Here is a 12585-nt window from a genome sequence, read left to right on the forward strand (position 1 = left end):
ATCTTCAATCAAATTTCAAACACCAATCGTCGATAAGGATAAAGAGCATACCTTTCGACTCAGTGCATCAACTGCTGCATTGGACTTTCCTGGGTAGTATTTGATTTCACAATCGAAATCCTTAAGCAAGTCAAGCCATCTTCGCTGCCTCATATTCAACTCTGATTGTGAAAACATATATTTCAAGCTTTTGTGATCAGAATAAATTTCAAATTTCTCACCGTAAAGGTAGTGTCGCCAAATCTTCAAAGCAAATATAATAGCCACCAATTCAAGATCATGAATTGGATAGCGAGATTCATGCGGCTTTAACTGTCTCGAAGCATAAGCAATGACATGGCTTAAAGGGGATCGATTACGGTGACCGGAAACGCAACGGAAGTTTAAAAATTGAAATTTTGCTTGGAATTTTCGGCCACCTCATGATATTGTGTAGCAAATACAATAAAACACCAAAAATCATACATAGGGTGTTGAGAAGTTTACCTATCAATCTCAAGGATTGATGTAATGGCTCCAACTTTGTTGTCAAACAACAAAGCTCTTCAAGGCAAGACAATCTACAAGCTCTCCTTCCTTCAAAATTAGGCCCACCACTTGCTAGGTAAATCCCCTCTTAATTTGCACTAGAAAATTAAGAGGATTTTTCAAGGAGAATAATATGTCTTCCTCAACACTTGAAGAAGAAAAGAAGAGAAAAACTTCGGAGAGAAATCCCTTAAAAATTTCGGCCAACATAGTGTAGAATGAGGGAGGGAAGAGTTGTCTTGGTAGTGCAAAAAGTTGATCCAAAAAGGCATGCATACCATGCATTATTTTAATCAAAAGTATTCCCCAACTCTTCACCTCCCAAGCATGCAATGTAACTTGGGCTTGTAACTATTACAAGGCCCATGGACTATTTAAATTGTCTCAAACATATTTGATCCCAGTTAGACTTTACTTGATTTTACTCAAGCCCACTAGTTAAATAATTATTTCCAATTGGGCTCTACAAGGCCCAATGTTATTTAATTAATGCAACACTTGAATTAATTTAATTATTTGGACTCTACTAGGCCCACTAGCGTTTTATTAATTCAACACTTGAATTAATTTAATTTAGTCCATAATAATGTTTATGAAAATCACAATTTTCAAATACATTATTTACTTGGCCTATTTTTAATTTACGAACACATTCATAAATTAAAAGTTACATTTCTCTCATAGAAGTCATACTTCTATTTTTCTTTACGCTTATAAACTCATTTATAAGCCGTTCAACACATTGAACTATTTTTACTTCTCAACGGGATCCAGAAAGCTAGTACTTGTGTGGCCCTCAATGGTTCATTGATACAACTAGCCGTGGGTTCACATCTCCATGTGATTCGGACTAAACATGTCCTTATATGAGCATACCCCAATTGCTCCATTCTTACTTATCAACTCCTTGATAACAAGAACGTCAGAACTCAAGTCTGATAGTACCCAACCAATCATGTTAAACGCCTAGCAGCATCGTTTACATGATTCCCTAGGTATCAAATGATAGTGCCTGCAAGAACCATTCAATTATGGTTAGCGTACAGTACGGTCCCTTCAACTCATATATCACGATCGATTCAACAACCATTGGTTTATCGAGAGTTGTCAATGAATCAATACTATGTGTCATGTCGTAGTTGCATCGATGGTGTAACCTATGAAACCCCTTTCATAATTACCACCATACTCTGATCAGAGATTTCAACCTACATACACATGAGAACACATAGGATATCCATACCCGAAGGTAAGCGGTGAATCCCCGACTACAATGCATCGACTCCTATATGTTTCGACAGAACTACCCAACCTTGCCACCTGATAACCCCATAAGTCGGTAAACAAGTCAAAGTGTAATTCTAGCACATAGAGTCTCAATGTTGTCCCGGGTAATAAGGACTAATGGTGTACAACCATAAACCAGGACTTTTCCACTCGATAAGTGAGAACCACTTGGAAAGTCCTTTATGGAGGGTTGTTCAGTGCACTCTACCAGGAGCACCTATCTGCATGCTCGAATATCACAATGTCCCCTACCAATGAAACATGGTACTCACATCGCAGATACTAGTCTCGAACTCTAGCGGCCTATATCCTTCTTAGCGGCGGCTGAATCGACTAGGAACTGTTTAGAATATACACTATTCCAGATAAAGATTTGCCAAAACAATAATTTTAAATATTATTAAAATAAAGATTGCTTATACATAGAGTTTCATTGTGAACACTCGGCCAACACTTGGCTCGACGGGCACCTACTCTAACAATTTCCCACTTGCACTAGAGCCAACTACCCATATGCTTCAAACCCATTGATTCGCGATGCATCTCGAATAATGGTCCAGGTAAAGGCTTAGCTAGTGGATCAGCAACATTATCTGCGGAGCCGACTATGTCAAAAGACACTTCTTCCTCTTTCCACAATCTCTTTGAGGATGTGGTACTTTCTCAATACATGTTTGGACTTCTGATCAGACCTTGGCTCCTTTTGCTTGAGCTAAAGCTCCCGTGTTGTCACACAACACCGAGTGAGGAGCAACTCCATTAGGAATGACGTCCAACTCTTAGACGAAATTCTTTATCAAAACAGCCTCCCTTGCTGCATCTGATGCAGCAATGTATTCGGCCTCTGTGCTGGAATCCGCAGTATTGTATTGCTTGGAACTCTTCCAAGAGACAGCAACACCATTGAGCATGAATACAAACCTAGAGGTTGACTTCGAGTCATCGATATCGCTTTGGAAGCTAGAGTCGGTATAGCCTTCCAATTTCAGTTCTCCACCCCATAGACCAAGAACAATTTATTGGTCCTTCTCAACTACTTGAGGATGTCTTTAACAACTTTCCATTGTGGAAGACCAGGGTTCGATTGATATCTACTCACTACACTTAGTGCGAAAGCCACGTCAGGACGTGTAGATATCATCCCATACATGATGCTACCAATCATAGATGCATAAGGAATGCTTGTCATCGCCGCTATCTCTGCATTAGTCTTGGGAGACAGACTTGGATAGGGACACGCCATGACACATTGGTAGATGTCCTCACTTGGACTCATCCATCGAGAACCGCTTCACGATGGTATCAATGTATGTGGACTGGGTGAGACCAAGCAATTTTTTTGATCTATCTCTATAGATCTGTATTCCCAATACAAAAGATGTTTCACCCAAGTCCTGCATCGAGAACTTACTCGCTAACCATATCTTCGTTGATTGCAACATTCCTACATCATTCCCAATGAGTAGAATGTCATCAACATACAACACCAGGAATGTCACAGCACTCCCACTGACCTTCTTATACACACAGGGTTCCTCAGGATACTTAGCAAAACCAAACTCTTTGATTGTACTATCGAATCTGAGGTTCCAACTCCTAGATGTCTGCTTTAGACCATAAATAGATCTTTGAAGTTTGCATACCATATGCTCACTTCCGATAGATGTAAACCCTTCGGGTTGAGACATGTAAATCTCTTCCTTAATATCCCCATTAAGAAAGGCTGTCTTAACATCCATCTGCCATATCTCATAGTCATACCATGCAGCTATGGCTAGCAAAATCCTTATGGACTTGAACATTGCAACTGGAGAAAAGGTTTCCTCAAAGTCAACTCCTTGTCTTTGAGTATATCCTTTTGCCACCAATCGCGCCTTGAAGGTCAATACCTTCCCATCCACCCCAAGTTTCCTCTTGTAAATCCATTTACATCCTATGGGAACAATTCCCTCAGGTGGATCCACGAGATTCCACACTTGGTTCGAATGCATGGAATTCATCTCAGATTCCATCGCTTCAAGCCACTTGGATGATTCGGCATCAGATAATGCTTCCTTGAAGGTCCTTGGATCACATCCATGGTTAGGCTCATCATGGCCCTCTTCAAGAAGCAGACCATACCTCATAGGAGGTCTCGAGACTCTCTCGGATCTTCTAGGAGCTTGTATCTCCTCTCTTGGCTCTTCGGGTGTGGGTTCTACAATTGTGGGTGTCTCTCGAACCTCTTCGAGTTCTATCATCTCGTCCTTTCTATCTAATAGAAATTCCTTTTCCAAAAAGGTTGCATTCCTAGAAACAAACACCTTTGTTTCTTGGGGATGATAGAAGTAGTATCCAACCGAATTCTTTGGATATCCCACAAAGTAACATAAAATGGATCGACTATCCAATTTATCTCTCACTACCTGCTTCACATAAGCAGGGCACCCCCATATTCTAAGATAAGAATATTTGGGTGGCTTACCCATCCATATCTCATATGGTGTCTTATCAACTGCCTTTGTATGGACATTGTTCAATAACATTGCCGCTGTCTCAAGCGCATATCCCCAAAAGGATGGCGGCAACTCCGTGAACCCCATCATAGACCGAACCATGTCCATCAAAGTCCGGTTACGACGCTCCGAAACACCATTCAATTGTGGTGTAGCGGGCGGAGTCCACTGCGAGAGAATCCCATTCTCCCTAAGATACTCTTGGAACTCGGCACTCAAGTACTCACCACCTCGATCCGATCGAAGTGTCTTGATGCTTCGTCCCAATTGCTTTTCTACTTCACTTCTGAATTCTTTGAACCTTTCAAAGGCTTCAGACTTGTATTTCATCAAATACACATACCCATAACTAGAAAAGTCATCGGTAAAGGTGATGAAGTAGGCATGTCCATGCTTAGTAGTGATGCTAAGCGGACCGCACACATCGGTATGGATCAAATCCAATAACCCTTTGGCTCGCTCCACATGGCCCTTAAAGGGAATTTTGGTCATCTTTCCTTTCAGACAGGATTCACAAGTCGTGAGAGCATTAATATCAGACATATCAAACATGCCTACTCCCACTAACTTGTTCATCCTTCTTAGGGAAATATGTCCTAATCGAGCATGCCATAATTGTGCAATATTAAGAGTATCTTGTTTGCGCTTGTTTGTTGTTGTTATAGCTTGGACATTGTTAAGTGGAATATCTTTCAATTTTAAGGTGTAGAGATCGTTTTCAAGTTCTCCAGTACCAATTAAACATTCATTCTTGTAAATATTGCAAACACCTTAGCTAAATAAACAAGAAAATCCATCTTTATCTAACATAGAAATGGAAATAATGTTTTTCACCAACTCAGATACAAATAAAACGTCTCTTAACATTAACTTAAAATCATTGTTCAAAAGTAAAGTAACATCTCCAACAGCTTTGGCAGCAACCCTTGCCCCATTGCCTATCCTCAAGAAGGTCTCACCTTCCCTGAGCCTCCTACTTCTTCCCATCACCTGTAAATCATTACAGAGATGTGAGCCACAGCCGGTATCCAATACCCAAGAAGTAGAGTTAATTGAAATGTTTACTTCGATATAGAACATAACGTTTCCAGAACTCTTCTGGGCCAGATATTCCCTGCAATTGCGCCTCCAATGTCCAGGCTTCTTGAAGTGATGACAGATGTCAACAGTCTTGTCAGCCTTCACTGGTGTGGCTGCCACTACGGGACCCGGAGTCTGCCTCTTCAAGGGCGCGTTCTTCTTGGGACGTTGGAAAGAACGTTTCTTTCCCTTCCCAGGTGGACCGGTCTTCGTACCAGATGAAGAGCCCACAAAAAGAACCGGCTTCTCTTTCTTGATGGTGGACTCAAAAGTCACAAGCATGTTTACCAACTCCTCAAGGGTCGGCTCCATTTTGTTCATATTGAAGTTCACCACAAAAGGATCAAATGAGCTAGGCAGCGATAAGAGCAACACGTCGGTGGTCAACTCCGAAGGCAAAATCAGATCCATGCCAACGAGTTTGTCCACGAGCCCAATCATCTTCAAGCCATGCTCATGGACCGAGGCCCCATCTCGCATGCGCATAGTGATCAGCTCCTTGACGGTAGCATGCCTAAGAGGCCGAGTCTGCTCACCAAAGAGCTCCTTGAGGTGCAAATGAATGTCAGCAGCATTCTTTGCATCCTCAAAACGCCTCTGCTGCTCATCGTTCATAGAAGCCTGCATATAACACCTAGCCTTCAAGTCATGGTCACACCAATCCTTGTAGGTCTGCAATTCCTCGGGAGTGCAGCTAGTCGGAGCCTCAGCAGGGGGCGACTCAGTCAGTGTATACGCAATCTTTTCCGAGGTTAGGACGATTTTCAGATTTCTTAGCCAAGTGAGATAGTTAGGTCCGGTTAACACATGTTTTTCGAGTATGGCAGAAAGCGGATTGCGAATTGAAGACATTGTCAAATTTTTGTACTGAAAAGTAAAACAGATAAATGTTAATGACTATTTTAAAATATTTTATAAGATATAAAGTTTGGACTTTAACTTTATAAATTTTCGCTCCCACTGTTTTGACATTTTCATTACCCTCTAGTGAAAACGGGAAACTCCTTTCCTCAGTAGGTAAAAGGTCCAATTAGCGAATCATGATCCCAAATAATATCAGCCAATGATAATTCCTAAAAGGTAGTTTCCAATTGCATCACAATGCAACCCTCTACGTAAACTTTTGTCTCACGTTTGATTAGGACCCAATAATATGACGTCGTTCATCTTTACATGTCAAGCCTTACCCATCGATGTTGAACCTTAATGGACGGTCGCCATGAGTTCCCTCAATAATATGAGCCGAAATCATGGGAGTTCCACGTAGTTCACATCACCATGTCAATGGATATCACAGCTTTCCGGCACCCAGAGCTCCCCCAATAATATGAGCCGAGCCCCGAGTACGGGTAGCGTTCATCATGCACCCATTGTCGATGGAAGACAAGGAAATTATAAACAAATTTATAATTCCCCTTTTCGGGCTTGATATTAATTTTGAATATTTTTCAAAATGAGGGTTTTTAATTTTGAAAGGTCTCATCATTAATTTTATTTAAAAGCTCGCCATGTTTGATCGTATGTTTGCCGGATTCATGCAACTTTGTTATTATCATAATAATAACGCACATACTCATTATTTATAACATATTATGCATATATTATAAACAGTAAACAAACAAGGATGATCAATCGCCCCTATACTAATGGCCCGTGTGAGCTAAACACGGGCCTAGGTCCAATCCTAGGCAAAATGCAAGGGATGCAAATACAACTATTACATTAGCTTCCAATATTTACATGTCTTCGATCTTCATAATCATCATGGCCACCATCTTCCAATCTTGATCATCCACTATACTAATATTTACAAATAAATATCCATGGCAAATAGGGATACATCTCATGGGGGGTGAGAACGGGCCATAAACCAAGCCCACTTTATAAATTGATAATTATTACAATCATTCAACACAAAATATCCTAACATACACCTAGCAAATTGGGCTTGGCTTTTGATCATCCTTCATGCATAATATCACATATCATACACCATCAATTAATTATCACAATAATTAATTGATCCAATATTATATATCTTGATCCAATCACTAACCGCCACGATTATAAACTAAATTAACAAAGTATACAAACACCTTTGTCTACTTTCAAATTAATTTATTTATAACCGAATTTCTTGTAAATCACCATTTACTATAAATATTTAAAGTCCAACTTAAAATATTTATTTCATGAGAAAATATTTGCAAATTTTGTAATTTTAAACTTAAGGGCCCAAAAACTTATTTTTCACCAAAAACATCTTGGCCCATTTAAAATTCACAAATATGTTAACCATCTAATGGCCCAACAACATCAAGGCCCATGACACTTTGATTATCCAAAACACTTTTGGAAACCCTAGTCGTCATCGCCGTCGCCGGAGCTCCGTCGCCGGATTCCGGCAACAAAAAAATTTTTTTTTTTTTATTTTTAATGGGGCTGTTCGGGCAGCCCGAGGGGCTGCCCTAGCTGCCCGAAATGGGCAGCCCGAGCTGCCCGAAGTTCCCCACAATAAGCCTCGGTTTTGGTTGCAAAAGTACACTCATGCGGTTAGAAATCGATCTCAACATAATATCTTGTAATTGCAACACAAAATCGTAACCATAGCTCGGATACCACTTGAAAGGGGATCGGTTACGGTGACCGGAAGCGCAACGGAAGTTAAAATTTTGATTTTTTCATCAAGAATTTCGGCCACTTCATATTATTTTGTGTAGCAAATACAACAAACACCAAAAACATACATAGGGTGTTGAGAAAATTATACCTATCAACCTCTTGAGGTTGATGTTGGCTACAACTTTGTTGTTAAACAACAAAGCTCTTGAATGGCAAGAAGATCTACAAGCTTCCTCCTTGAGCACACCTTGCTCAAAATTAGGCCCACCACTAACTAGGTAGATCCCCTCATATTTTGCACTAGAAAAATATGAGGATTTTTCAAAGAGAAGTGCAAGAATTCCTCAACCAAGATGAAGAGAAAAATGGAGAGAAATGAGTGTCAATTTTTCGGCCAAGTGAGGGGAGAGTGAAGGAGTGAATGAGTTGTCTTGGTGTGTGAAAAAGTAGAGACCAACTTTAGCATGCCATGCAATTTTTTAATCAAAAGTAATCCACAACCTTTCACCTCCCAAGCATGCATTCTCATTTGGGCTTGTAACAATTACAAGGCCCATGGACTTTTATTTAAATGTCCCAAACATATTTGAACCCATTTAAAGTTTACTTGATTTTACCCAAGCCCACTAGTTTAATAATTATTTCTAATTGAACTCTACAAGGCCCAATGTAATTTAATTAATTCAACACTTGAATTAATTTAATTATTTGGACTCTACTAGGTCCACTAGTGTTAAATTAATTTAATTTAGTCCATAATAATGTTTATGAAAATCACAATTTTCAAATACATTATTTACTTGGCCAACTTTTAATTTTAGGAATACATTCGTAAATTAAAAGTTACATTTCTCTCATAGAAGTCATACTTCTATTTTTTCTTTACGCTTATAAACTCATTTATAAGCCGTTCAACACATTGAACTATTTTACTTCTCAACGGGATCTAGAAAGCTAGTACTTGTGTGGCCCTCAATGGTTCATTGATACAACTAGCCGTGGGTTCACATCTCCATGTGATTCGGACTAAGCATGTCCTTATACGAGCATACCCCAATTGCTCCATTCTTACTTATCAACTCCTTGATAACAAGAACGTCAGAACTCAAGTCTGATAGTACCCAACCAATCATGTTAAACGCCTAGCAGCATCGCTTACATGATTCCCTAGGTATCAAATGATAGTGCCTGCAAGAACCATTCAATTATGGTTAACGTACAGTACGGTCCCTTCAACTCATATATCACGATCGATTCGACAACCATTGGTTTATCGGGAGTTGTCAATGAATCGATACTATGTGTTATGTCGTAGTTGCATCGATGGTGTAACCTATGAAACCCCTTTCATAATTACCACCATACTCTGATCAGAGATTTCAACCTACATACACATGAGAACACATAGGATATCCATACCCGAAGGTAAGCGATGAATCCCCGACTACAATGCATCGACTCCTATATATTTCGACAGAACACCCAACCTTGCCACCTGATGACCCCATGAGGGTCGGTAAACAAGTCAAAGTTTAATTCTAGCACATAGAGTCTCAATGTTGTCCCGGGTCATAAGGACTAATGATGTACAACCATAAACTAGGACTTTTCCACTCGATAAGTGAGAACCACTTGGAAAGTCCTTTTATGGAGGGTTGTTCAGTGCACTCTACAAGGAGCACATATCTGCATGTTCGGACATCACAATGTCCCCTACCAATGAAACATGGTACTCACATCGCAGATACTAGTCTCGAACTCGAGCGGCCTATATTCTTCTTAGTGGCGGCTGAATCGACTAGGAACTGTTTAGAATATACAGTATTACAAATATGAGTTTCATGATACTCATCATATGAGCATCTCATATTCTTTCTACTAGTTGTATATTCAAGGGCTTTATCTATGCAACTAGCATGGGTATACAGATAAAGAAGTGCCAAAACGATAAATTCAAATATTATTAAAATAAAGACTGTTTATACATAGAGTTTAATCATGAACCCTCGGCCAACACTTGGCTCGACGGGCACCTACTCTAACACATAAACCAAGCCCACTTTAAATTTGATAATTATTACAATCATTCAACACAAAATATCCTAGCATACACCTAGCAAATTGGGCTTGGGCTTTTGATCATCCTTCATGCACAATATCACATATCATACACTATCAATTAATTATCACAATAATTAATTGATCCAATGTTATATATCTTGATCCAATCACTAACCGCCACGATTATAAACTAAATTAACAAAGTATACAAACACCTTTGTCTACTTTCAAATTAATTTATTTATAACCGAATTTCTTGTAAATCACCATTTACTATAAATATTTAAAGTCCAACTTAAAATATTTATTTCATGAGAAAATATTTGCAACTTTTGTAATTTTAAACTTAAGGGCCCAAAAACTTATTTTTCACCAAAAACATTTTGGCCCATTCAAAATTCACAAATATGTTAGCCATCCAATGGCCCAACAACTCAAGGCCCATGACACTTTGATAATCCAAAACACTTTTGGAAACCCTAGTCGTCATCGCCGTCGCCGGAGCTCCGTCGCCGGATTCCGGCCAACATGCAAAAATTTTTTTTTTTTATAAAATGTAGGGGCTGTTCGGGCAGCCCCTTGGGCTGCCCCAGCTGCCCGTTTCGGGCAGCCCCTCGGGCAGCCCAAGCTGCCCGAAATGGGCAGCAACTTGCTGCCCGAAATGCCCGAAACCGGCCTTGATTCGATGCAAAATTTTGTTCTCATGCAGTAGAAATCGATCTCAACATAATATCTTGTAAATGCTACACAAAATCGTAACCATAGCTCGGATACCACTTGAAAGAGGATCGGTTACGGTGACCGGAAGCGCAACAGAAGTTTAAAAATCGAAATTTTGCTTGGAATTTTCGGCCACCTCATGATATTGTGTAGCAAATACAATAAAACACCAAAAATCATACATAGGGTGTTGAGAAGTTTACCTATCAATCTCATGGATTGATGTAATGGCTCCAACTTTGTTGTCAAACAACAAAGCTCTTCAAGGCAAGACAATCTACAAGCTCTCCTTCCTTCAAAATTAGGCCCACCACTTGCTAGGTAAATCCCCTCTTAATTTGCACTAGAAAATTAAGAGGATTTTTCAAGGAGAATAATATTTCTTCCTCAACACTTGAAGAAGAAAAGAAGAGAAAAACTTGGAGAGAAATCCCTTAAAAAATTCGGCCAACATAGTGTAGAATGAGGGAGGGAAGAGTTGTCTTGGTAGTGCAAAAAGTTGATCCAAAAAGTTGCATGCCATGCATTATTTTAATCAAAAGTATTCCCCAACTCTTCAACTCCCAAGCATGCAATGTAACTTGGGCTTGTAACTATTACAAGGCCCATGGACTATTTAAATTGTCTCAAACATATTTGATCCCAGTTAGACTTTACTTGATTTTACTCAAGCCCACTATTTAAATAATTATTTCCAATTGGGCTCTACAAGGCCCAATGTTATTTAATTAATTCAACACTTGAATTAATTTAATTATTTGGACTCTACTAGGCCCACTAGCGTTTTATTAATTCAACACTTGAATTAATTTAATTTAATCCATAATAATGTTTATGAAAATCACAATTTTCAAATACATTATTTACTTGGCCTATTTTTAATTTACGAACACATTCATAAATTAAAAGTTACATTTCTCTCATAGAAGTCATACTTCTATTTTTCTTTACGCTTATAAACTCATTTATAAGCCGTTCAACACATTGAACTATTTTTACTTCTCAACGGGATCCAGAAAGCTAGTACTTGTGTGGCCCTCAATGGTTCATTGATACAACTAGCCGTGGGTTCACATCTCCATGTGATTCGGACTAAACATGTCCTTATATGAGCATACCCCAATTGCTCCATTCTTACTTATCAACTCCTTGATAACAAGAACGTCAGAACTCAAGTCTGATAGTACCCAACCAATCATGTTAAACGCCTAGCAGCATCGCTTACATGATTCCCTAGGTATCAAATGATAGTGCCTGCAAGAACCATTCAATTATGGTTAGCGTACAGTACGGTCCCTTCAACTCATATATCACGATCGATTCAACAACCATTGGTTTATCGAGAGTTGTCAATGAATCAATACTATGTGTCATGTCGTAGTTGCATCGATGGTGTAATCTATGAAACCCCTTTCATAATTACCACCATACTCTGATCAGAGATTTCAACCTACATACACATGATAACACATAGGATATCCATACCCGAAGGTAAGCGGTGAATCCCCGACTACAATGCATCGACTCCTATATGTTTCGACAGAACACCCAACCTTGCCACCTGATGACCCCATGAGAGTCGGTAAACAAGTCAAAGTGTAATTCTAGCACATAGAGTCTCAATGTTGTCCCGGGTCATAAGGACTAATGATGTACAACCATAAACCAGGACTTTTCCACTCGATAAGTGAGAACCACTTGGAAAGTCCTTTTTGGAGGGTTGTTCAGTGCACTCTACCAGGAGCACCTATCTGCATGCTCGGACATCACAATGTCCCCTACCAATGAAACA

This window comes from Primulina tabacum, chromosome 2 (assembly GCF_025594145.1).
Source record: "Primulina tabacum isolate GXHZ01 chromosome 2, ASM2559414v2, whole genome shotgun sequence".
NCBI classification, from domain to species: Eukaryota; Viridiplantae; Streptophyta; class Magnoliopsida; order Lamiales; family Gesneriaceae; genus Primulina; species Primulina tabacum.